The sequence below is a fragment of the Falco biarmicus genome, chromosome 4 (genome assembly GCF_023638135.1).
Source record: "Falco biarmicus isolate bFalBia1 chromosome 4, bFalBia1.pri, whole genome shotgun sequence".
NCBI lineage: Eukaryota > Metazoa > Chordata > Aves > Falconiformes > Falconidae > Falco > Falco biarmicus.
In genome coordinates, this window is record NC_079291.1 from 69,889,025 (window position 1) to 69,913,936 (window position 24,912).

At 41.2% G+C, this 24,912-nt stretch overlaps 1 long non-coding RNA gene across 1 annotated transcript; it reads right to left on the reverse strand.

The window, feature by feature from the left end:
* Positions 1–4,449: 4,449 nt before the first annotated feature.
* LOC130149119 (uncharacterized) lies at positions 4,450–22,922 on the reverse strand. The gene is made up of 4 exons (XR_008821798.1): positions 22,857–22,922; positions 19,095–19,201; positions 8,232–8,298; positions 4,450–4,577 (listed from the first exon to the last, which is right to left on the reverse strand). It is a non-coding gene; the product is annotated as an uncharacterized LOC130149119 (long non-coding RNA).
* Positions 22,923–24,912: the final 1,990 nt, after the last annotated feature.

Sequence of the window (24,912 nt, forward strand, 5' to 3'; positions counted from 1 at the left end):
TTTTAACCTGTCACTCATGCTCTGCAGCTTCCGTTAACAAAACTGACAAGGCTGGCTTTTTTCTGCTGAGGGAAGGGTGGTAGGGAGGAGATTAACGCGCTGTTTCTCCCTGCATCTCAAGTTACTATTATGTTTCAAGCCAAAGGCACTCCAGGTCAGTCAGTAATTTGATGAATCACTTTTATTCCTCAAGACCCTTCACTCTACCAATCACAGAGGGAACTCACAATTAAAGCCCCAGATTTGTCCTTGGTTCAGCCTTTTTATTCTTAGCCTCTGTTTACCATTCCCAGGATCTCATCTCTACCACCGTGTTTCTCAATTAAGCTGCCACATATCCCTTGTTTCTGGGGGTGAAAGGCTCAGTCATAGGCTGTCAGTAACTTCTGACACCAACACACATATATCATTCATGGCTCATCCTACACATCACAATAAACCACTGGTCACTGCAGATACATCTAAATGTCTTGGAAAAGTAAATATCAATAAAATCCAAATGAGTATTTTATGTTTTGATCTAATATAGCTCTTTTCAGCATTGGAGCTAAACTCCTTAGCAACTGCTAATGAAATCCTCTAATAATCCCATGAAGTACCACACCTGACCACAGGCAGGGATCTGGCAGCACTTCAGAAAAAACTCTCAGAGGCTCAGCCTTCCTCAGAAACAGAGGGCACCGTCACAGGGCCAGTTTCCCACCCCTTGAAAGGCCTCCCCTGCCTGTGTGCCCAGACTTGCCTGCTTCTGCCCTTCCCCTTCCCAGTATCAACCATGGGCTTAACATAGCATCATCAGACAGCTTGAGAGAAAGTGAGGCAAATGCCCTTCCTCTGACTCTCACCATCCTCCTCACTGCTGGATCTGCTCACTGCCATCATTGTTTCTCCCTCCAGAAGCCAGGAAAGCCCCCACCCGCCCCGCCCCACCCCCCATCCTCCCCTTGCACATATAGACACACTCTCACACAGGCCAAAGCATAATTTTGCTGTCCCATCAGCCCATTGCTTCAGATAACTGTTGGCTTGTGCCTGAAGAGCCCCCTGCGAAGGTCAACACTTCTAGCCACTGAGGTCAGAGAGTAAGAAACAAAGCGATCCTTCCAAAAGCCAGTGTCAGTGGTTAGGGCGGTAACAGAAATCTAAGGGCCCTTATGTTCAGTTGTCTTTAACACTACCCTTCTTCTGTTATTGTTCGCATTTGCCTGGTCCCCTGACTTCTGTTATGATGACCTTCCTCCAGTTATCTTCTGCTGCAGCTTTGAGACCATGCCGCTTTAATTTTCTAGGTGCAAGGCAAGTTCTTTTCAGGTGAAGCCCTTGCACAGAAGCATGGCATTGTAGAGCAGTTTTCATCACATAGTTCTACCACTATGCTGAAAAACTTGCTTCTGAGGTTGCTCTCAAGCAAAATTATTTAGCTTGGGAGAGCACTGTGTCACCATGCCTCATGTTTCTCTGTACATCTCTACACCTTGCTATATAACCTATGTTTAGATGCAGTGAACTTACTAGCTTTGGGAGTAGGATGTTAAAGAAGTTCTCCAGTGAATTCTCATCCTTTCCTTCAGAAAGATAAAATTTATAAAATAAATGTTTCAGGTTACACATTTGAGCTGCTGTAAAGTAAACCATAGCAGGGAGCCTTGTAAAATGCAACTGTTTGTTTTGTGTAGTGCAACTTGATACAATGTGGTGTTCCCACAGCCCTTATGTCCCTTGTGTGGCCATGGCTGCACTGATGCTGCAGCACACCAGTAAACGATTCCACTGAAGGCTTTTCTGCAATTCAGTCTCATTTCCAAGAAGTGATCAGAATTTTCTATGGTTCCTTCAAGCACTTCTTAAAAAAGCAACAATGGTTTTAATAGAAGTGTGGCATTCTTATTAATACTTGTCTGAGGCAGAAGCTCTCTGATGTGATAAGCAAGCAGGGGGAAAAGGGAAGTGGACGATGAAGACACCAGGGTGAAGGAGTGCACTGTGGCCATGCAGGTGGCACCATGGCAGGCATGGAAGGGCAACAGCGATTGCTAATGCAGAAAAGCTCTCTGCATTAGCAACACCTCTCCTGTTGTGCTAGGAGAAGAAAAATACTGCTTCCTACAGGAAAGCCAGTTAAGAGCTTTCTGGTTCCCATAGGTTTCTAAACCATTTAGTCTTTGTTTCCTCATTTCAAGGGTACAGCCATAAAATCCCTTTTCTCTTTAAAGACCACAATCCTTTTTGGCACCCACGATATCAGTATGGAAAGTTGCAGAAGTCATGGTTTCAGACACTGGCTTATATTTAGGATAGAAAATAGTGGCAAAGGCATGGCATAAACTGGAAGTATAATCTATTTCACTGATGTATATAGTTCATACCTCCCACAGACACCTGAACTATCTCCTTTTGAAAAGCCCAGCCTACCAGAAATGTCTGGTTCCTGCGTGGTAATGTCAGTCAGGATCAGACTACAGATTCTCAGGCAGAAAGTGATCTCTGTTCCTGCTCTCCTCCCAACAGTGATATCACAATATATCTTATTAAGTCTTAACACTTGTTCAAGGAACTGCGTTGTGCAAGAATCCCCCCTAAGATCCATCAAGGGGAAGTTACACCTGGCCCACTTGATAATCACCTGTGATGAAATGACTGCCTTAGCAGATGAGCTGAGAGCAGCTGATATTGTCTACCCAGACTTTGGCAAGGCTTTTGACACCGTCTCCCTTAAGATCCTCATAGAGAAGCTGTTGATGTACAGCCTGGGTGAGCAGACCCTGAGGTGGATTGAAAACTGGCACGAAGCCTAGCTGGAGGCCAGCAACTGGTGATATACCCCAGGCATCAATACTGGGCCCAGTCCTGTTTAACAACTTCATTAATGATCTGGACCATGGGTCAGTGTACCCTCAGCCAGTGTACAGATGACGCAAACTGGGAAGAGTGGCTGATATGCCAGAGGGTTATGCTGCTAATCAGAGGGACCTCGACAGGTCTGGGCTGACAGGAACCTCATGCAGTTCAACAAGAAGAGAAGCGTGAAGTCCTGCACCTGGGGAGGAACAACTCCATGCACCAGTATGTGCTGGGGCCACCCAGCTGAAAGCAGCTTTGCAAAAAAGGACCTGGGGGTCCTGATGGACATCAAGTTGAACACGAGCCAGCAATGTGCCCTTGTGGCAAAGGTGTCAAACGTTCTCCCAGGCTGCAATACAGGAAGCATTGCCAGATGGTCAAGGGAGGTGATCCTTCTCCTCTGCCCAGCACTGGTGAGGCCACACCTGGAGTACTGTATCCATGTCTGACCTCCCCAGTACAAGAAAGACACAGACATACTGGAGACAGCCCAACAAAAGGCCACAAAAATGATTAAGGAACTGGAACATCTCTGCTGTGAGGAAAGGCTGAGAGGGCTGAGACTGTTCAGCCCAGAGAAGAGAAGGCTCAGGGGGATCTCATCAGTGTATATAAGTATCTGAAGGGAGGGTGCGAAAATGACACAGCCAGGCTCTTTTCAGTGGTGCCCAGTGACAGAAGCACAGGCAAGGGGCACAAACTGAAATACAGGAGGTTCCCTCTGAACATCAGGAAACACTTTTTTCACCAGAAGGGTGACCAAGCACTGGCACAGGTTTCCCAGAGAGGTTGTGGAGTCTCCATCCTTGGAGATAATCAAAAGCTGCCTGGACGTGGTCTTGGGCAACTGGCTCTAAGTGGCCCCCTTTGAGCAGGTGGCTTGGACCAGATGACCTCCAAAGGTCCCTTCCAACCTCAACAGTCTGATTCTTTAGTAACCATACCACCCAGTGAGTAACAGTAGCACAAACATTGCTATGCCTGCTCTGCTTATCAGCAGTTCTAAGCGTAACTAACAGCCACATTTAAGCATATTCTAAGCAAAGAATTCTTTCATTCAAACTCCATCAAGTCTGAACAGATTTCTGTCTTAGCTGGAACCAAGTAGTGGAACGATATTTCCATGAACTTAAAAAGCTAATTTTCATGTACAAGTAGGAGTCCATAAACTAAAGAATAGCAATTTGAGCTCTTTTCAAGTCAATATTTAACCACTTGATCCTGGCAAGGGTGGTATCCAAAAGCACAAAGTAAGAGAAACTGAAACTTATTTCCAATTTATCTGTAAACATCTTATTTATATATGTGTTTACTCTGTCAACCATAACAATAAACTTAGCACAGCATCAAACCATCCTGAAAACAAAGAACAGAAAATCTGCATGTGAATGCCATGGCTGGGACTAGTGGATTTTTTAATTCTCATTGCATCAGACTGTTTTGCAACCACAAACTCCTATGTGGTGTGAATTCCATTAGAAGTGGATGAAGGCAGAATTCAGAAAGGCAACTGATTTAACAAGATGGCAGCATCCCACAGGCACTCAAGAGGCAAAAAAATTAGTGAGTCACAGTGCAACATGTAACAAGAAACACACTTACTGGTTGAAGTCTCTTGGGTTGGTAGAATGTAGCACCTCTGGATCTGCTATACACTACTATATTATGAAGATGTCTGAACTGCAGTGAAATTCCTTCTTCCCAGGGATGAGAACTCCTTTCAGTGATATGACAAACTGTAGAGAAGTAAGAAGGATGTTAAGAATGAAAAAAACTTGCCTGAGACAAAGTTACTTTCAGAAAGTCAGTAAAGGGTGGATACAATGGAAAATACTGAGAGTATTATATACCTCCAGACTTGCTATAGGTAGAGGTCTCTCTCGTCAGAAACAGACAGAAACACTGTGAGGAACCAAATCTGGACTACTTTAATTTCCCAGGTAACTGCTACATAATAAATGTTCTCAGCAATGATAGCGTCCAAATATTTTTCTATGGTACAGTTAATATTTCTTTCAATGACTAGTCAATGAAGTTTTGGACTTGTTTTGGTAACTGTGAATCTTCTGCCACGTACTTTCAATCATCTGATATTGCTGGGTATCCTGTGGGTGGCTCCGCACAGTCGGTTTTTTCAGCAACAGCTTATTGTCTGTCTTACAATGATTCTTGGGGTTTTTTTTTCCTTTCTTACTTTTAAACCCCCCAGCTTTCACATGCCTTTTTCTCTCCCTGATCTTGCTTGGTGCAGAATTTTAGCTTTCTATCTTAAGAGCTGCGTCACACCCAACCTGCTTCTCTGTGCTGTTCTATAGTATTCATGGCGGGCTGCCTAGCAGCATGCTGTTGCAGCACAAACAAACTAGCTGGCTGCAACAAGGCTTTTTTTACCATCCCATACCAGGTTAACTTCAATAAGTAGTTAGCACAGCCACCAGTCCCCCACAAGGTTTCTAAAGGTTCTTCTACTGTCCATGCTGTTTCTCCTTCTTCCAGAAGTCAGACCACACCACTCATCCAACACCACCACCCCCCCTCCCCAGGCTATTTAACTGCTTAGCTGAATGAGCTACAGCTGCACATCGTCCATGTCCGTCAACCCACTGCCTTCGTAGCAAGGCCACAGCTGCATGTTATCAATGCTGATCAGCCCTCTGCCTTCACTCCTCTACAGCATACCCTGCTCTGCAATGTACCAGGATAAATATGACAATGCTGCTGATTCCAAGAAAAAGCACCTGTAAATAGCCTGATCTGGGCCATATTTAAACAGGATGGTAATGCCTACACAACACAATCCCAGCAGAGTAGATGTGTGCGTGTTGACATATACCATAATTAGACACACATGAAGTGGTTTATATCCTGATTGTATGTACAGCAGTGCAAACTTTCTATCAAGATTCTCAGAAAACTGTTCTACTCCCAATTAAAAGCTTAGAGGGCCAAAAAATGTAATCACCTTTATAATGAACTTAATTTAAAACACATTTGGTTGTTGCCCAGGCTGAGAAGCCAGAAATATGTAGAGATATTGGAAAGATATCTAGCAACATTTGGATAACAATAGCCATACCAGTTTCCAGGGGAATTTCATCCAGCTGCTAATCTCTTTAACATGGAAACAACTCTACAACAAAAATAGGTCCTTGGGAATGGAGAGATCCCTTACAGCATGCTGTGCAGCAGGAGGAAGACATGAGGCAGAAGCTGGCTAAGGATGCAACATCTACCTGTCTCCTTGGGACACTTTCCGATCAAAGTGCTGCATGATCAGCGCTTTATTAACAAAGGCTTTCTGCAATTGTCTGAACAGTCTCCTGGCTTTGTAATCAATGACTTAATAAAGGACTAAATGCAGAAGGATGACCACAGACTGGTTTTGAGGCAAGTTAATGAACTAGCCATAGTATAAAAGATAGCAGTCAGAGGGTCGTCAAGCTACTGTGTGGCAAAGAGCCTCCTGAGCCTTAGCCTGCACTAATGTACTGTGCAGTGCGCTGAATCGAAACATCAGCACAGGCTCTACAGCATTCAGCTGTGTGGTGACACACTACGGTCAGCACAGATAATTTCAAACCACATAAACCTTAGCTTAACACGAACTAGATAGTTTGTACTGATTTCTTAAGAAGATACCATAGCTCCCACTAAGTCAGGAGGAAGTAACTCCTGTTGATTTCACAGGCACTTCCCTCAGATACCATAACAGTGTTTAGCTTAATCAAAATAAATGCTAGATGGGAAATTTTCTGTGGACTTCAACAGAAGCAGCTAGACCTTTGCTGCCAAGCTGAAAGGCTCCTTCCTGATAAACAAGTCAATGCAACAGAGAATATGAAGTTTACAACAAGATACAGTCCTGCAACAAGCTGCCCACTGATTTTGCTTAGTAGTTTATATCGGCCAGTTTCTACTCAAGAGATTATTAGAAGTAGGCTTCCCCCCGCCCCCAGCAAATCTACTAAGGAGAGAAGGTTAAGGAGAGTAAAACTGTCCTAGATGGCAGTCAACTAATTTTTTAACAGTTTTGACTGATAACTTTCTATTCTTTGCTTGCCTGAATCAAAACTATTCAGCTCTTAGGAAACTATATAAAGCTTACATGTTATATGATGGAGAAAAATAAGCTTACATTACTGCACACACATACAAAGAGTTTTGTAAGATCTTCTCTAGGGGATGTTGTCATACCTCTCACACACTCTAGTCTTAGTCATCATTTATCCCCAAAATACCAGTCTGGGGATGTACTTAAAAATTAAATTAATTGTGATAGTATTTGGTTACTGTTTCCTCATTGGTATTTCACTGCACAGCACGGAGCTCAGCTAGACTGTGGTATGTTGGATAAGGCAAGTAAGTCGTCTTTGAGAAGCTACATGAAATCCTCAAAGCCTTTCTCAGTAGCTTTCTGAGCTTCTTGGTTTCCTGATCATTCTGCCCCATCCTACTGCCCTCTGACTTCTTGTTGCTGCCTTCTGTCTTCTTGCAGAAGTTTCCTTCTAGTCAGCTTTTACTAAAATGCTTTGTTGAAAAGAGAGATGTGCACATATACATATCTCATTTTTATATAGGCTGAACGGGCTCATGTGCTCTGCTCTCCAGCAGTTCTGGCACAGTTTCTCTCTCTCCTAAAAAGCAATTTGAGAAACATTCTTTGCGCTACTCTCTGTGATTTCTGTTGGCTTACTTCCAATATCCAAGATAAACAGAAAAAAATAGTAGAAAATCAGCCCCTGACTCAGAATTCATCCCCCACTTCTCTCCACCTCCCAATTTCATCTGGAAGTGCAATTACAGCTTGTGAGCATCTGCGTGGCCTTTAAAGGGCAGTGGGAGCCCAGGGAATGCTCACACACACTGGGAGAAAGATTCACTCCCCAACAGACACAGAAGTTTGTCAAGAGCCAGGAGGATCCTGTGGGAGACTGCAACACACAGAGAACACTTTATTTTGTGAAGAACAGGAACCTTTCTCCTCCCCCAGTCATTATGAGCTCAGCCTCAGAAGTGAACAGGTAAAGTCTGTCTGCCTGCCTCTCCCTGGACAAGGATTGCAGTAGCATTGAAGGGAATGCTCTTATCTTGGCATTGCTTCACACAAAGGAAAATATCTCTGTTATGGGCTTCAGTCTACTGACTTGCTGGGAATTTACAGAAAATATGGCTTATTTTTGATCCTTTCCTTACAATCGACTCTTGGTCCTCACCATTTCCATTTAACAGCCAGGGCTTTGTATTCCTAAAATGTAATTGCATGTCTCAGTATTGTCCTTGCAGCATCATGCACTGTTATAAAACCCTGAGCTGTACTAGCTTTAACAAAGAAATCTATTTCCTTATCATTACAGGAAAAAAAAGTCTGAAACTCCGACTATTCCCCTCACCTTGCCATGTTTGCTTATCACAGACGGGGGGTTTGGTTACCAAGCCTTTACACTCATATTTTATTACCTAACAACAATTAAGAAAAACCAATTTCACCTTCTGATGAATCAGTTACTACTTCAATGTTTCTAAATGCTTCAGCTGAGCAAGTAATTATCTACTTATTTCATAGAATGAGATCAATTAGCAGAAACAGAAAGCAAGTAGTCCCTCTTCAGGAAACATTTCCTAGGGAATTTGGGAGATACTAACCAGAAAGGAGGAAGCAGCAACAATAATTTAATTTTGAAATAATTAAATACTTGGTATTCTTACCTTAAAGTCTCTGCTGGATCTATTCCTCACTGTTAAGGCCAATCCACACACATTCATCCACATCAGACATCCATCAACACTGTAAGTCTCCTTCAGTTACACTAATACTAATACTATCAGTGGCAGCCCAAGCCATCCCCTCACAATTGTTTACCTTCTGGATATGAGGCTGAACCTACCTTTCTCCAAACACTTCTCATGTCATTTTTTCCTTCTTCCAGCTCACCTAAGTTCTGATCCTCCTCCCCCCATCCTGATGCAAACCAGAAGGCACCTTGGGAAAATATAGTACAAGAGAGCCTGGGGTACATCTTACTGCTGTGTTCAAGATGTAGACCATCAGCGTATGAATGACTTTGGTACAATCAAAAGATGATATAGATGGGAGAAGAGAGGTGGCAGCTCGTATAGCTCTGGCCAGCCAGGATCATCCTCTAGTCAACTCTAAACATAACCCCTCATATCGGCCCTTTCGTTATATGTGTTATACGGCCTCAAGTAGCAGCTTTTGTGTGTTGATTCCAGTCAGATGTAATCAGAAAACCTCCACAGCACTCAGGTCCTTGACTACGTGGAAGCATCTGCAGCTGGTATAAGGCTGTCTTCATATTGAGGCCAAGATGTAAGGGAGGTGGAATTGGAGACAAGCTTTACAGAACTCATAAAGTATTTGAAGGTAGTAGGCTATAAATCATCAAATGGATATGCTGATTTGATTTTAATGAAAATATTTAATGTTACCTTATATATGCTTTAGCGTTCTGAATTTTAATATGAGGCAGTGAACGAGAAGTTCAAGTTCAAACAAGGATTACTATTTGGCTATGCCCAAATCTGATTATAGCTTAACAATCAACTTAATGTTTAGCGTTTGATTCCAAGTTTGTTTCTTTTTTCAATTCTCTTTTCTTTCCTGGAGCACAGAAACAATTATCTAAGCTTACAATGAGCTCTTGGCTACAACTGAACTACAAAAACAAAGTTATTTTCAGGCTTGGATCCTGTCTAAAATGGAGAGTAGGTTTGTGCTATTTGTTCCCTCCATATTCTGCAAAATAATAATTAAAAAACCCATAACACATCTATAGTAATATCTAATTGAAAATCCAAGGTAAGCTTCTGTGTAATAAAAGAGAGGCCAGAGAAGGTGTCAAACTCATTAACTCATATAAACTATGGCTGTTTGAGTGCTAATACTATTGCATTATGTCTAGGCAGAAAGAAAAAAAAAGGAAAATCCAGCTGACTAAGAAATAATTAACTTTGGTACTTCATCTTTTAACATTTTAAGGTGGAATGAAGCCATTTGCACAAAGTCATTGTGACCATTTCACTCCAATTAGGAGTTTCTGAATTCAAGAATCTTTAAAACCGCTATTGTTATGATCCTAATATCACATTCTAATATGTGATGAAGGAATACTAACCAGATCAGGCCGTTTTAGAAAAATAGCAACTAATAAAACAATGGGACAAGAGATGGGAAAAGCAGTTAGTGTTTTTTTGGTGCCTAGCCGGCCAGAACAAATTATTGTGCGACTTCAATTCCTAGGCACGGGCAATTAAAAACACCTCTGGCAGTAACGTGACCTGCTATATTTTCAGCCATTAAATTGACACTCATTTATATTCTGTGGACTACACACAGGCATACAAGTTTTCTGCTATATTATTTTTGAGCAGAGGCAGTTACAATAGCATGAAAGGCGTATCCTATAGCTACAGGTAAACATCACAAAACTCTTTGGCCTGCTGGGTTTCTCAGCTGCAGCATTGCAGCTGAAGCACAGTCAGGGGAGATGCAGGCTTAGGCTCAAGCAGATGCACGAAGTACTGGGAAGTTTCTACTCCCAGCACATGGAACTCACTGCACAGGCAGAAGCCTAGAACCGCTCTTTGTGCTTCGGCTGCCAGCTTGCTTGGCTCTCATCTATCTGCCATGAAGCACCATCCACAGCCCTACAAAATCTCCAGTGATAAAAAGGATTGGAAAGTGCTTTCAGCTGCAGCATTAAAAACTGTCCATGCCTGCTTATACAGGAAAATAAAACATCCCCTGTTTCTTTCCTTTTAAATGGCAAACACAAGACAGTGAGGTTTTGGGTTTTAGGGTTTTTTTGTTGTTGGTTGGTTGGGTTTTTTAAACTACCATTAGACTTGCTTTTTCTGGGTGAAGCTCAGCACTGACTTAGAGCCAATAGGGCCTTACTGGGTAGCTGCCAGACAATATTTCCTCTCAGAAAAGGTTTCCCTTTCTAGCTATCTCTGTGTTATTTATAGGCCAAAAGCAATGGATACAAAAAAACTCAGGGGAAAAGGGAGGGACAGCATCAAGCAACTTGGGACTTTATTCAATTACTGCCTGACAGAGAAGTACTTGCCAAGGTTTCTTTGAATAGCTTTAAAAAAAAAAAAAAAAGTCCATTATTCACAGATCTGGCAGCCTGGAGATAAGGAAGAGGCTTTAATTTCTAAACAAAAGGACACTTGGTATTAAAACCACCTGCAATACCCTCAATTCTAGAAAAATGATGGAGAGTTTTTTGCCTTCCCCCCTCCCCCCATTTTTTTGGAAGTGTTAGCTTACTTTAGAAAAAGGATAGAAAAACAGCTGGCAAAGAAATACAGTGTAGGCAGAATCATAGTTCCATGGGACAGCAGAACTTCTTCCTTGCTTTAAATTAGGCAGCTGCTTACACACATAGCAGAATGTTGCCAAAGTGCATTGGGTTTTTTGTCTTGATTTTCTGAGAAAATGAAGTTCATGTTATTGTGCTGCCTCTTCTACCTCCTATTCCTGACATGAAAGCTTCAATGAGTTGGTCAATTCCAATCCAGTTTGCTACAAATCTTGAAATACTGGCTGCCTCCAGCCCTTTGAAGACCTGCAGCTGTGGAGAGGGGGAAACCATTCTTCCCTACCCACATAATCTCAGAGGAAAAAGTACAAACAGCTCAACTTAGATTTGTTTGGAGTGGCCCACCTCATATTTGGGAGGCAAGAGCCAGCATCTACTTAGCTCTTAACCAGACACAGGACATGCTGCAACTCCCTGCCCTGTACGCAAGCTAAATAAAGGTAGGTGAAGACAGTGAAGAGTGATGAAGCTGTGTGTTTGGGTGGCCTTTTGGGTGCGTGTATGCACATATGTGCATGACAACAGTAGGACACTATATACTGAGACAGGGAGGGAGCTGAAAATACACCTATGTAGGAGTTCACACAAGACTTGAGGTGGAGCTTAGAAAGGCAGAAAAAATTCATAGGAAGAAGCAGATCTGAAAGGTCTGCTGTTAATAGCCTAGCTACTCTCCCACTGCACTCATGACCCAAGAGTCAGAAAGCCCTGTCTGTTTCTTAATTAGCCCTGGAAAATTACTGATCAATCACTTTAACATGCTGTATTACAACTTCTGTTAATAAACAATAGATTAACCACTAGGGAGCTGCACCAACAGCAACAGACTCACTTCAGAAATCATCAAAAAACCCACCCAAACCCAACAAGCTAGCACTCCAACGAGGTTCAGTGACGAACACCTGAAAGTGCATATCTATTTAAGAAGCCCATGTGTTCCTAGTTTGCCATCACAGGCAATTAACCTCAGAATCAGTAGAAACATTAAACTATCTACACTTGGTGGAAAGCCTAAAATCTACTGACCTTACTTATACCACTAGATTTAAATTCCTGTGCTTTTGCAATGTTGCAAAACAGAAATTAAAAGTAAACATCAGAAACAATGCTATGGAGCAACCACTGAATTTTCTGATAAAGATACTGAAGTCCAAGAGAAGCAAAATTTCAAAACATTTTGCAATTTGAATTTCAAATCTTCATTTAGCCAGGTACCCAGAAAACGATTAAATATATTGTCATTGCATATGGCCTTTTCATAACAACATATGTCATTGCATATGGCCTTTTCAGTTATTGTGCTCTGCAAGTACAGAGGAAAAGTGGCAAGGCAGCTGTAAAATGTGGTAATTAACATTGGGTTTGCAGGTTAAAAGCTCGCAATCCCAGTAAACAATTCCTGCTATCATTTTTAATTTGAACACTAAAGCTCTCAGCCCATTAAACTTCTTTTTGTATTAATTAAACCACTACAACATCAACTCTTGAATTAAACTAGGCAATTCCTGTGTTTATCAAGTCTAGCATTCTTTCAGTTGAAGGCAGAAAACCTACCACTAGAGTCCATTCACCCAGCTCTTGAGCTTGATATCCTAGACTAAGCAAGCAGGAGCAACCTTCTGCCCTCCCCAAATGTCTTAACTGCAGGGACTGACTGTTCAGTCACCCAGAAAGATAAACTGTCCCCTCTCCAGAGGCTGTGATGGACAGTAAGGGTGATTTGGTCCACCCAGATTTTGCCAGCAATCGAACCAAATAAAGCTTTTCCCCAACCAGCTCTTTGGCCAGTCAGACCTAGATCCCTGGTGACATCTTAAGTGTATTGAATTTAGATCTTGCTGAGAATTTTGTATATTATTTATGAGAATGGATTGATTTTTCTTTTCTGTGAGGGAATAATATAGCATGTATTCCTCCCTCCTCCATCTGTACTTCTGGTAAAATAATTCCTACATAAATACAGATGCATCACTGCCAAAAGCATCGTACAGTTTTAAAAGACTCCCCCATTTTGTAGTTCCTTGCTTTACCAGGGATTCACAAGGAATTTATGGAAAGGGAAAAACCTGAATACAAAGGAAATTCACGATTAACCTTTCCTGCTCGCTACCGATGGTGCATTACAGTATAAGGTTAAGCTCTCTAGCTACCTGTATGGTATCCTTCAGTCACAACTACATGTTATACAGGTATTTATTTCATCTCGTTCCAAAGCACATTAAAATTGAGAAGAACTGAAGCATGGAGATGGGTAGTAATAATATCTTTCTTCCTCTCACCTTATATTATGCATGTTTGCTCTTTCCTAGCTTACGCTTGATAAATCAGAAAGACACAACTTATGTTCATGTTTTTCTTTCACAGGATGAGGTTTCAATTTTCATAACACTTTTTAAAAACACAGCATGTAGGGCAAAAAATACATGTTTATGAAGTGAGATTATGGCAGAATTTGGGTTCCTGAATTCAAGGCTGTGATCATGAACATGCAATTCTGCGGAACAACTGTTGGGTCCTGGAGATTCTCTTAACTCCAGATATCACTTTGGCTTTACTTCTACAGAGTTAAATACTGTGTGTTGAGTTGAGCAGCTCTCCAGACAGCATGCTGGGTTTGGATCGGATACTAAGGGTGGGATTATAACAGAGTTATGAATAATGGTTAATGCTATTAGTGTAGCAGAAGTAGAATGTTTATAGTTAGGTACCAGTGGATTTATTTCTCTGGAACGTGAGTGCTCCTGTGATCCATTCTTCATCAGCCATTTTCTAGAACAAGGTTGTCCCTAAAATAAGCCTTTGCCCCTTGTCCTACTTGATCATTTTTGCTTCCTTATTTATCCCAAAACTTATCTACTCCTTTCTCTTTACAAGAAAGTTGTCTCTGCTTCAGCCCCGTTTTCTCCCCCTGCTTTCTCTCACAACTATGAAGACATTAGTATTCCCACCCACTCCCTGAAGGAGAAGAAATCAGGCTGTACATATAAGCAGCAAGAAGGAAGACAAGGAAATGGGCCTGGCACAAAGCGAGGCTTGCCCAGAAATTTTCTATTGGGAAATAAAAGGCTATAAGAGTTAGCTTAAATTGTGAGCCAACTGCAAAATGTCACAGCAGTAGATCTTTCTAAACATCTTTTTCTTAGAAAAAGAGGTGTGCATGTTGAAATCAGAAGAGGTCCATCTTTTTATTTAATGAAAGTAAGTTTTTATTTAAACTAAATAGAAAGTTAGGATTACTACTTCTGTTTCAAAACTCAAGAAGAAAAGTTGCAATTAAAGGTAGGGCACTTGTTTAAATGTATCAGAGAAATACAGTACATTCCAGAACCTGAAAGCAAAACTTATTCTAGTAAAAAATTAACTGACACCAGTGAGCTGCAGCATCTTAAGAATTGATAAACAGAAACCAGGCATTTACTAGAACACTGTCACACTGGTTTACAACAGCCAAACATATACAAAATAGCTTTAAAACCTCACATGGCTTCCCACCCCCAAAGCTGCTATAAGGCAGCCCAGTGATGGCAGAATGGAACACCTTAACTCAATCAGCAGGTAAGCAAGAAAACACTTCGTGGAAAAAACAACTCTCCTCTCAGTTTCAGAAAAAGCTTCTATATAGAAGCAGCCTCGCTTGGTGCTGAGGGAGAAGGGGAAAAAAGTTTGGATGAACAAGTCTCAACACTGAGAACAGCACAGCTGTACAAAAGTCACAGTCTTGCAAGTATACCATGATACGGTTAATACCCTGACTGCAGAAAAGGAGGTTTACCACTAGAGCTGCAGTGCCACCCCCCTGACATGGCTGTTGGTTATATCAAGGTTAAAGCAGTATAGCTACAAGATTGGCACGGAAAACGAATAAGCCTTGTTTTCTGCTGGCTTAGTCAGACCCAGGCTACAGCACTGGCCAGTACTGAAACTACCCTGCTAAAATAACCTGCAATTCTTTCTTGTCCAATGCTGCCTTCCCATTGAGTGGACAAATGCCAGTCTCCCATAAGTCCTGAAAATAAAACAGAGCTACAAATCACAACTGGCCTTGCTTTGTAGGAAGCTACTCTAACATCTAGGACTGAGCCAAATACTCATCAGGGAGAAGAGCTTCACACCAGTTGTAGAAAAAAAAAAAAAAAAAAAGCACTAAAGTGCAGTTTATGGGCATAATGGTAAAAGTCTAGCCTGTAACCATAGCGTCTGCATCACTTTGATAGAGTTGTACTCAGACTATGCAGCTACTCCTGCATTTAAAGTTTTGCAAAATATTGCCTGCCAGGCATCTCCAGTGCTCACTCCAGCTTATTTGTTGCTGCTGTGGCAGCATAGCAGAGGGTGCTCTGTACCCTCAGCATGCTTCAAATGCACTGGTCCTAGATTCTGTGGGCAACACACATATGGAGGCACTGTCCAGACTTCAGTGGGAAAAGCCTAAATGTAACTGCACAGTCCAGTCATGTCTGTTGTGTTAGTGCAGAAATGAGCATTTGAGAAATGATAATTTTTGCACTTGGAACTGAGCCCCTGGACCACATACCCTGCATCTGTCAAGCTAATGTCTTCCCTCTCTAGACTGTCCCTCCTGCTCCAAAACACAAACTGAACCAAAACAAAAAGCAGAAGAGGATAAGCTCTGCTGTCTCTGATGCCAGATACAGTGACTCAGAAACAAGGCATTCTGCTCTTCTCCTTTCCCCCCCCCTCCCCTCCCTTTCCCCCCTTCTATGCATTTAGAAGAAATCTGTTTCATATGATCTGACTCCTAGTTTTAAATGGGAAGGATACTGTCATCATGCCTTCAAGGACTGTTTGTGAGTTTTGATCCCTAGCCAGTGCAAATCCCACAGACGTGCTTGGCACCTTTCACTCAATACTTCAGACTAAGAACAGCAGCAATGCTGTCCCTTTGTATGCAGATATTTGTATGACAGATAAAACCAAAAGGAGGCTAAAGCCCACAGTACTTGTGCACACGTGAAGTCCTGACAGGGACTAAATCATTGCTCTGAAAGTCTTCCTTTAAACTGGAGACTGATGTAGTAGTTGCAAAATGAACGATAGGTATCATTATAGAGATAAGGTGGCAGTGAAAAGCAGCAGCAGCAGCAGTAAAGACTGTAGGCTCAGAGAAAGCACATGCCTGGCACCCGGGGCCTGGGACATGCTGAGAGTGTTGAGTAAGATTTCACAGAAGTGTAAGTGAATCTCAGCCAAGATGCTGTGGTCCTGTGCCTGTCCCTCCCTCCCCATCTCTCTCTTGTGCCAGCAGTAACATTTATGCACCTCTACAGCAATAAGATCTGGCAAAGTAAGAAGAAATACATTATTTTCGAATTTTTTTCTTCTGGTTAAGAGTTCAGGAAGATTAGCTCCCTCACCACAGTCACAGGGACAATATTATAAATGCAAAGGAGAGGAAAGGCTGTGCTGTACAGCAGATGCCAGGGAAAAGGGGTTACCAGGACCCACAACAGACCAGCTGAAGCTGACATGGAATCATGCTGAAGTCACTTGATTCTTTATTCACAGAGTGGAGGTACCAAACCTCTCTGCTAGTAAACAAGTTCAGAGGCATAAAGTCCTTTCCTCAGTTCTTTGCACCCTTCTAGAAAAAGTATAAAATAAACTAAATCTCAAACACTGACAACCCACTTGGCTCAACAGAGGTAGCATTGCCTTGATGGACTGAACCACTGCAGCACTCTGTCTCCGGAGTCTCCAAGTTGATTGCCAAAAAGCTTTTCATCTGAGCCATGTAGGCTAGCTCTCAGTACCAAATGGACAGTGACATGAGGGGAAAAGAATTTCTGCTATGGGAAGATGACATCTAGCCAGAGAATGTCAAAAACTTGGAAGCCAGTTCTTAGGAAACAGGCTGTCAAACAGCCAAGATGCCAAAGCATGCTTGTAAAATGCATGCCAAGAGAGTGAAAAACAAAAATACGTTGACAAAGTGGCCATGTCTTGATCCATGCCTGAAGGTGGAATGTGGAAAAGGAGATTCCCACTTCATAAATGGTGAGACTGAGTAGAAAACTGCACAGCTACACCTAGAGAGAAAGCATACAAAGCCTCTGTCTGCCTCTCCTCCTGACAATATGACTATGTTCTCAATATCAAACCATTTCAAGATTACAAAAATGTGTTCCCTAAGTGCACCTCTTGTCAAAACACAAAAAGTGTGTGAACAGGATGGGAACAAATGGTACAGGCAAGATGACACAGTAAGGCCTGCAAAATGCAGGCAAGGTAGAGGGAGAAAATACCTGTTTCTTCAGGCACTGGGTATCAAACTCTAGGAGGAGTCTGGATTGCTGCAAGATACTCTGCAGCAAATCTAAACACTACATACCACCTCCTTCAATTTGGTATTCTTCACTTTCCATTTGTTGTCTCCATGGGATTATCAGCTGGAAAAGGACACACTTGATGGTTTCTGAGACCTCAGATTCCATTATTCTGCCACAACACTTACTAATTATAAATGCTTTGCCAAATATCTGATGTTTTCACTGGCTGAAAGCCCATGCTTAATGGGCTGATAAAGAACAAGTGCTGTCAGAGAATGGCATGTGATTGGTTACATAGGTCAGCTGAAACTGTGCCCTCAGGAGGTGCCTGCCTGAGCAAACAGCATAAATGAACATTTCCTGGGTAAGAAGCTGAATGAATTCTACTCCCAGAAGAGGATTTCCTATGTTTAACTATTCCCAGTAATACTAAGGTTTTCCCCTTCCATGCTGAAAGTTGAACATCCAATGCACATTACTCTCCCAAGAATGCCATAACCTATCCTTAGTGACCAGAAGATAAGATAACAAACAATCTAAGCTGGGCTCAAAGATGAGTTAGTGTCTGGAAAAAAAACCCCAACCATTTCTCCCTTTTCTGGGGACAGAACATAGAGGAGGATGCTTCCAACACTAATCTGCATGTTCTGGCTGCTGTATCTAAAAAAGACATTGTCTTTAATTTGACTTACCAGCTGAGTAGATGATCATTCAGTAATCTGATGCCAGGCATTTACAGGAAAATTTCCGGAAAAAAACCCCAAATAATAATTTTCCTTTAAATCAAGGTCTAGTTCCTAAAAAAAAAAAATTATATATAAAAATCACTCATTTCTTAAACAATACTTCCACGAAGTCTTTGCTTCTATCACACCAAATTCAGGAAGTTATCACTATGGAGACAGGGTCAGGCCCAGCCTCTCACTCAAACTTGTCAGAGGCTTTGAAGAACCGAGTGAGGGAACAGCAGGGAAGTACAGGAGAAGCAATTGTACAGGTGTGCTAAACGCTGTGGGAATGAATAAACCCTAGGGTTGGCTTTCTAGACACAGTAAATTCCTTACTTTTGCTGTTACTGATTATGCCCCTTACACCTTTCCAGTTATTTATAATTGGTTTTACTTGCCACATCACTCATTCTTTTGGCAGTGCTATCTTCTTAGAAATATATTCAGTGGTTTATTCAGTTCTGCCAGAGGAGGGGAACAGAAGCCACCACCACTTGGAGACTAATTTATATTATTAATTATTAATTTGTAAGATTACAGAAATGGGTTTTACAGACAACTTTGTAGGGCTACCTCTCTACTAGATGAAAGGTTATCACCTCAGTTCTATGATACTTATGCTTAATTCTAGAACTTGTGTTGAGTGAACATTTTGGTATCACCACATCAGCATGTACTGTCATATAAAGGTAAAAGTAACTCCTGTGAAGGCTGCAAGGCAGGGGAAATTAGGCCATTCAGTAGCATCAGCATAACCCATCCATGGCCGCAGCTAGCTAATATAAAAGGTTTTATCTAGTTTGTTGGGAATTCAAACACCGCATCAAAAAGGAATAAATGTATGTTTTGATACATTTTCACAGGTGGTTTAATAGAACTTTGAAATAACATACCTATTTCAGTGGTGGGCATGTGACAGCACAGTCTGCAGACAGGCTTTTCAGCACCTGTGACTCCTCTGTTTTGAGTGATTAGCTGCTGTAGCTGCATCAGAAGAAAGCTAGAGGGGGGATGAGCAGAATAACAATTTGTTGGAACTGAGCCTGCTCTGAGATTGAACTCAGGCAAAACTTCAAATTGCTGCTTATCACCGACTGCTGAAATCCCTAAACTGACAATGATAGCTTCACTTTTTATTCCCCTGGTTCAGCTGTTGTGCCCATCACCAAGGGAGTTGCTGTTTCTGTTTCTCAGCAATGACCTCTTCATCCTTAGGTTTCCTGTGCTCCAATGAGGAATGTTTCCAAACTGAAGGATTCTTAAACACTTCCACAAATATTCCCAGGCCCCTCAAAGCAAGCATTGACCACCCACATCTATTCCTACTTGCAATGGACCAGCAAGTGCACGGCCATTCCTTCACAGCAATTGTTCAGTGCAGTGGTCAGTTTTAAATGTCTTTATACACATTCTGCACTTTGCTGAAACAGCCCAAAACATGTATTTTGTGATGGGAACCAGCAAACTTCCATGACATAAACACTGTGTCCAAAAGTCACTGGCAGGGAATGCATAAGACAGACTTACCCCTCTGCCAGATACTTCAAAATACATGTTCTGGTATTTTAGTTCTGGACACAGTTCCATTTATTTAAGCTAAAATAGTGCCTGCTATGCCATTTGTTCTCACTGCTGGAGCAAGCATGAAAAAAATACTCCTACCAACAATTTCACATGAATTACTTCCACTTCCCCCCCACCCCCAGTATATTTTATTTTTTTACTTTCAAATTTTTTACATATTTTGTACTTTCAAATCCAACTCATTTAATCAAAACTGGTTGCAACACACACAACCTAAAACGAGTTGAATCGATATATATAAGGACACAGAAACTTGCAAGGTAAAGGCAGGAGCAAACAACTTCTTAAACTATTTTCTACGAGGAAAAACATACTGAAATGACACAGTCCTGAATGTGATTTTAATTTAAGCTTCTGCATGACTAACCTGACATTAAAAGTCCATCTTTGGAACACAAATAGTTAAATAGTCAACCACAGAATGAACTTGCAGGCATAGTTTGTTTCACTGATGGACAAAAAAGGATGATTAGATACTATTTCCATTCAAAAAATGGTTTGGGGTTTCTTAACGTATTTTGGCAGGACAAGAAGTCTGTAGTGGGTATTACTGTTCTGATGCTTTGAAGAACACTTTTCTTCTTCTCCGTATTCCCACAGAAAATAATTTGCGTTTTTATGTAACAAATGGCTATGGCTTAAACCAGTAAAGAGAGCTTAAAATTAGTGCATTTAATGTGACCACAGAGACATTTCAGACTTAATTACATTTGAAGCAGACTTAACCACCCATTTCTCTCCAGTTTCACACAAACAGTAATTGCCACTGTAGCCGCACTGCGACATTGTAGAATTAACCACATCCTAGAGGAGCTGGAGAAGAAAAAAGGGAAATAAAACAGGCTCCAGAGTATCTGCCCAGGCAGAACAGGCTCACTGATCAGTCTGGCAGGTGTCCCTGCTGCAGTAAGAATCTGAATCATTTCACTGAATTCAGCATTGTTCTGTACTGAGCACTAAAAACAGGTAATGCTCCGCTTCCCCACTTGGCTTCCAATTCAGCTGTTGTTGAATTATGTCTACATGGAGTCAGAGATATAAAGAAAACGCTCCTGAGTCTGTATGTACTTATCATCCTTATTAATCTACTACTTACCACCCCACCCCCCAGTATTTTTACTGTAAGCTGCACTGATTTTACTGCAGACTGTAATCTTGTGCATCAAATGATATCCTACCCCAAGGCAAGAAGAAGTTATTAAAGTTAGTGCACTTATATAAACACAAGTAAATAGACACTATTAATAAAAATGTTAAAATTATAAAGTTCCCACATAAATCTTACACCTGGATCTCATTATTAGTCCAGCAACCATACCATGGAAGCTGAAATATGGTTCTGCAGTTTCAGTATGGCTGGACCAGTCCAAACATGTTCCTCTGCGATAAGCAGAAAATCCTTTGTGAATCAAAAGAGAAAAAAGTACTTTTTTTTTTTTCCTCTCCACACTTAGGTCCTGTGCATGAAAGGCAGTAAAATACTTACACACTTAAGGTCCTGTAATCAGCAGGGCTATACACAAGTCTATCTGTTAGCCACCGAGTTAGGATACTCTGCAGATTCAAAACCCAAGAGGTAGCAGAAAAGTCCAGGAGATTCCTGGCATAGTAAATAGTACAATTCAGGATGTCTCTGCTTTGCTGCAGTGCTGCTCACCACATGCATGGGGTGATAATCCCCTCTCATTTTACCAACATCTTCACTGCATACTGTTCAGAATGTGTAAGCTCCCAACCACCTTCCTGCTACTGCATGGTCCAGACTGACTCCGGAAGCAGCATGGAGCAACAAGCTTTGTTTGCTCCAAGACTGCAAAGTTAATTGAGGGCCGTGTACTTATGTCTTGTACATATAGGTTTTGGTTTTCTTATTTTGGCTCAAGCAGGCTGAATTACAGATTCCCACTTTTTTTTGTTTCTTCACTGCCTACTTTAATATAAAGAACCGGATTTCACATTGCACATTAAGCTGAGGATCCATCCTCCCGAGTCTCCTGGAATGGAGGAGGAAAGCTAATAGAACAAGGTACAGCTGCTCCTTCTTGTCTCCCAGATTAGATTTGCTAGACATCCTCTTGGTTCACAACACAGAAGTGATTATTTGGTCTACCACCCAAAAATAAAACATCTTACAGGAACATGTCACTGTGCAGATAGATTCAGAATTGCTCCAAAATGAACCCTCCACACTGTGAGCCGAACGTACCTGAAAGGTTGGCTCGCTCTTGCAGTCAAAGGAGTGTCTGAGTGAAGAGGTACAAGTCTACTTTTCTGGGTGGACTGTAGCAGGATACGGCTGCAGATCTAAATCCTAGTGCAAGTACACAAGTGTTCTTTACAAAGGCCCAGCTCAGAGCCTGTGGAAGTATGTCCCAGCTTTCTGGTTTCAGGATTATGTTTTTCATTTTTCTTTCTTACACTGAAACAAAAAAACCCAAACCAACCAAACAAAAAAAATTAAATCACAACAGAGAACTAATAACTGACCTAGAACTCAAGACTAAGCTGCATCTCAAACACTGACAAAGGCAGCATATGCTGTTGTTCGTACTGCAGTGTATGAAAATTACTCATTTGCGGAACTAACCATACTTTAATTCTCAGAGCTGAGAAATACTGTGGTTTCCTTTCCTATGGTTTCCCTAATCTAGAAGCAATTCAGAGACATGACAGCTCCATGTGTAAAATGGAGTAATGAGTTAAGACTAACTAGTCCCTAGCCAGGCCTAGATCTGTATGTATGCCTGCCTGCCTTCACCCCAACATGGCTCTCTTAAGAGGAAAAGTGTGTCCTACTGAACTGTGAAAGACACCTTGTGCCTCTGGTCTGGTTGAATGGAAGAGCTAACTTTTTGCAAGATTTCTAGTGGAGTAGTTTTGGCTAAGGAAGGCTTGCATGAAAGTTGCTTAATACACTTGGAATGAAATACCGTCTCATTAAAAAAACTGGAATATACGTTTCTCCATTGAAAAGCTTGAAATCATAGATTTTGTTCATTTAGTGTCCCCCTAAATTTGTTGGTTTAGATACTTTACATATAACCAAACCATGAGTCATGTTTGAAACTTACCTATAGCCCCCTTTAGGCACAGCGCTGTTCCCTGAGCGTAACACACTGCATGGCATTAAATACATAGTCCGCACAGGAAAGAAAACACATAACCAATCATAAATGTACAGACTTCTCCGCTACTATTCCCATGGGGCCTCACAGAAGTGTAGCTGGACTGATTAGGGATCCTCACTTTGTGTCAACATTACTAGTTTTCTGAACTTTTCAGTTTACAGAGGAGATGGGAAACCGCTCTTCATTCAACTCTTGTTGGCAGCTGAAGCAGTATTCCAGATGATCCTCATCCAGACTGGCTGAAAATCATTCCAGGTTTGTCCTATAATTTTTCTTAAAAGATCTATCTACTCATCATAACATGCTATTCTAAGGAATAGCATTACATGGAAAAGTTTCCTCATAAATACTAGAAAAAAAATCTTGACTAAATGATGTATTTTAACATCAGTTATTACATATAATCTCTCTTAACACTGGAAATACAAAGCAGTCATCAGTAAAGGTAGCTGCTTTGGGTTCAGTTCTTGAGTCATCCACAGACTTTATGTATAATTTTGAGTAATCAGCCTATGATACGCTTTCCTCATCTTTACTACAGAAACAATGCCACTAACTTACACTCAAGTCACACACCCTACCCTACACACAAGTCGTCACTGCAGACTGTAAACTCTGTAAGAGTTTGACTCTTAATTCATGTCTGTACAGCACCTAGTGCAACACTCAGTGTCACCAGGGACATCTGTGCAATACAGCAGTGAAGAATGAGAAGTTCTTGAATCACCTTTTGGTCATCCAGCTCAGAGTCAGTGAGGAATTAGGAAAGAATACAGCATTAAGTATTTCACATTAATAAGATTAGTCATGGGACTATCCAGAAATTTCAGTTTCCAGAATTAATGGTACATTAGCAACCAGGGAGCTGAGGAAATCCTGCCAACAGACACTGATGCATTCTAACACCAGGCTATGGTGACTTCTGCATTTGTTTTCCTGAAAATCAAGACTAGTTTCCCTTGGATACATTCACTTAATTCACTCAGAGTAACATTACAATTATTGTGCTAAAAAATACATATTGAGTGAATCTTGGTTAAGTCTCATTGCTAGTAGTGCCTTAATAGGACTTGGACTGCTGTTCACTTCTGGTTCTTCATTTTGGAATTCTAAGTATACTTAAAAGAAATTATCTATTTCTTTCTGTATACAGACTCTGTTCCCATTCTAGTTCTCAGCTGCTTCCCGAGAAATCTTTTTCTGAAAGACAAGGCTCCACATGAAAAATAGTACAGAAACCAAGCTTTCCATGGTCTTTGACAGACACTCTGTGCGACAGACTGATGAAGTGGGATTGTTCAGTTATTCTGATGAACAGTTACATATCGTATTTGACCTTTGCTGTGGCTTATGTTCATGGATGTCATATTTTCAGTACTGTTACTAATCAAGCTCAAGCAGTTAAAGATTTCTTCATGCTCACCAACATGTAACACACTCCTTTGCCCTGTTAGAGGGAATTTTGTCAGTCCCAACTCAGAGACAGCAAAAGGGAATGTCTGAGAGCTGCTCACCTACACCAACCCTTCCACATTATTTCAAAATACATTTCCCATCAATTTTAGCTGACTTGCCACTGAATCAGATGAAAAGTGTTCACATGTTCTTTTGTAGTGACTGTGGTTTTGTACTTTAATGTCTTAAGTGTGCCATTTTTGCAATTTTTTTTCCAAAATAATTGTGCAACTAAAACCTGAGGCTTTTGCAGAGATGGCCTGTACATCATATTCCTATGGCTGAATTTAAGGCAAATTTTTCACAGTATCTTGCTTTCCTTATGTATTTCTTTTTATTTCTTAAGTTTCATACCTCTTTTAGCCTACATACAAACAGAGTCTTAAATCAGTTTCAACATTCTAAGACTGACTCATGCATTCAGTTTTACTACTTAAAGGATAAATAATTTCCTTACTATCATTAGTAGAATCTTTTCTGTCCGTCCTGCTTCATAGAAATATTGATTAAAAAGAAACCAGGCTTCTTTTCAAACATCAAAACC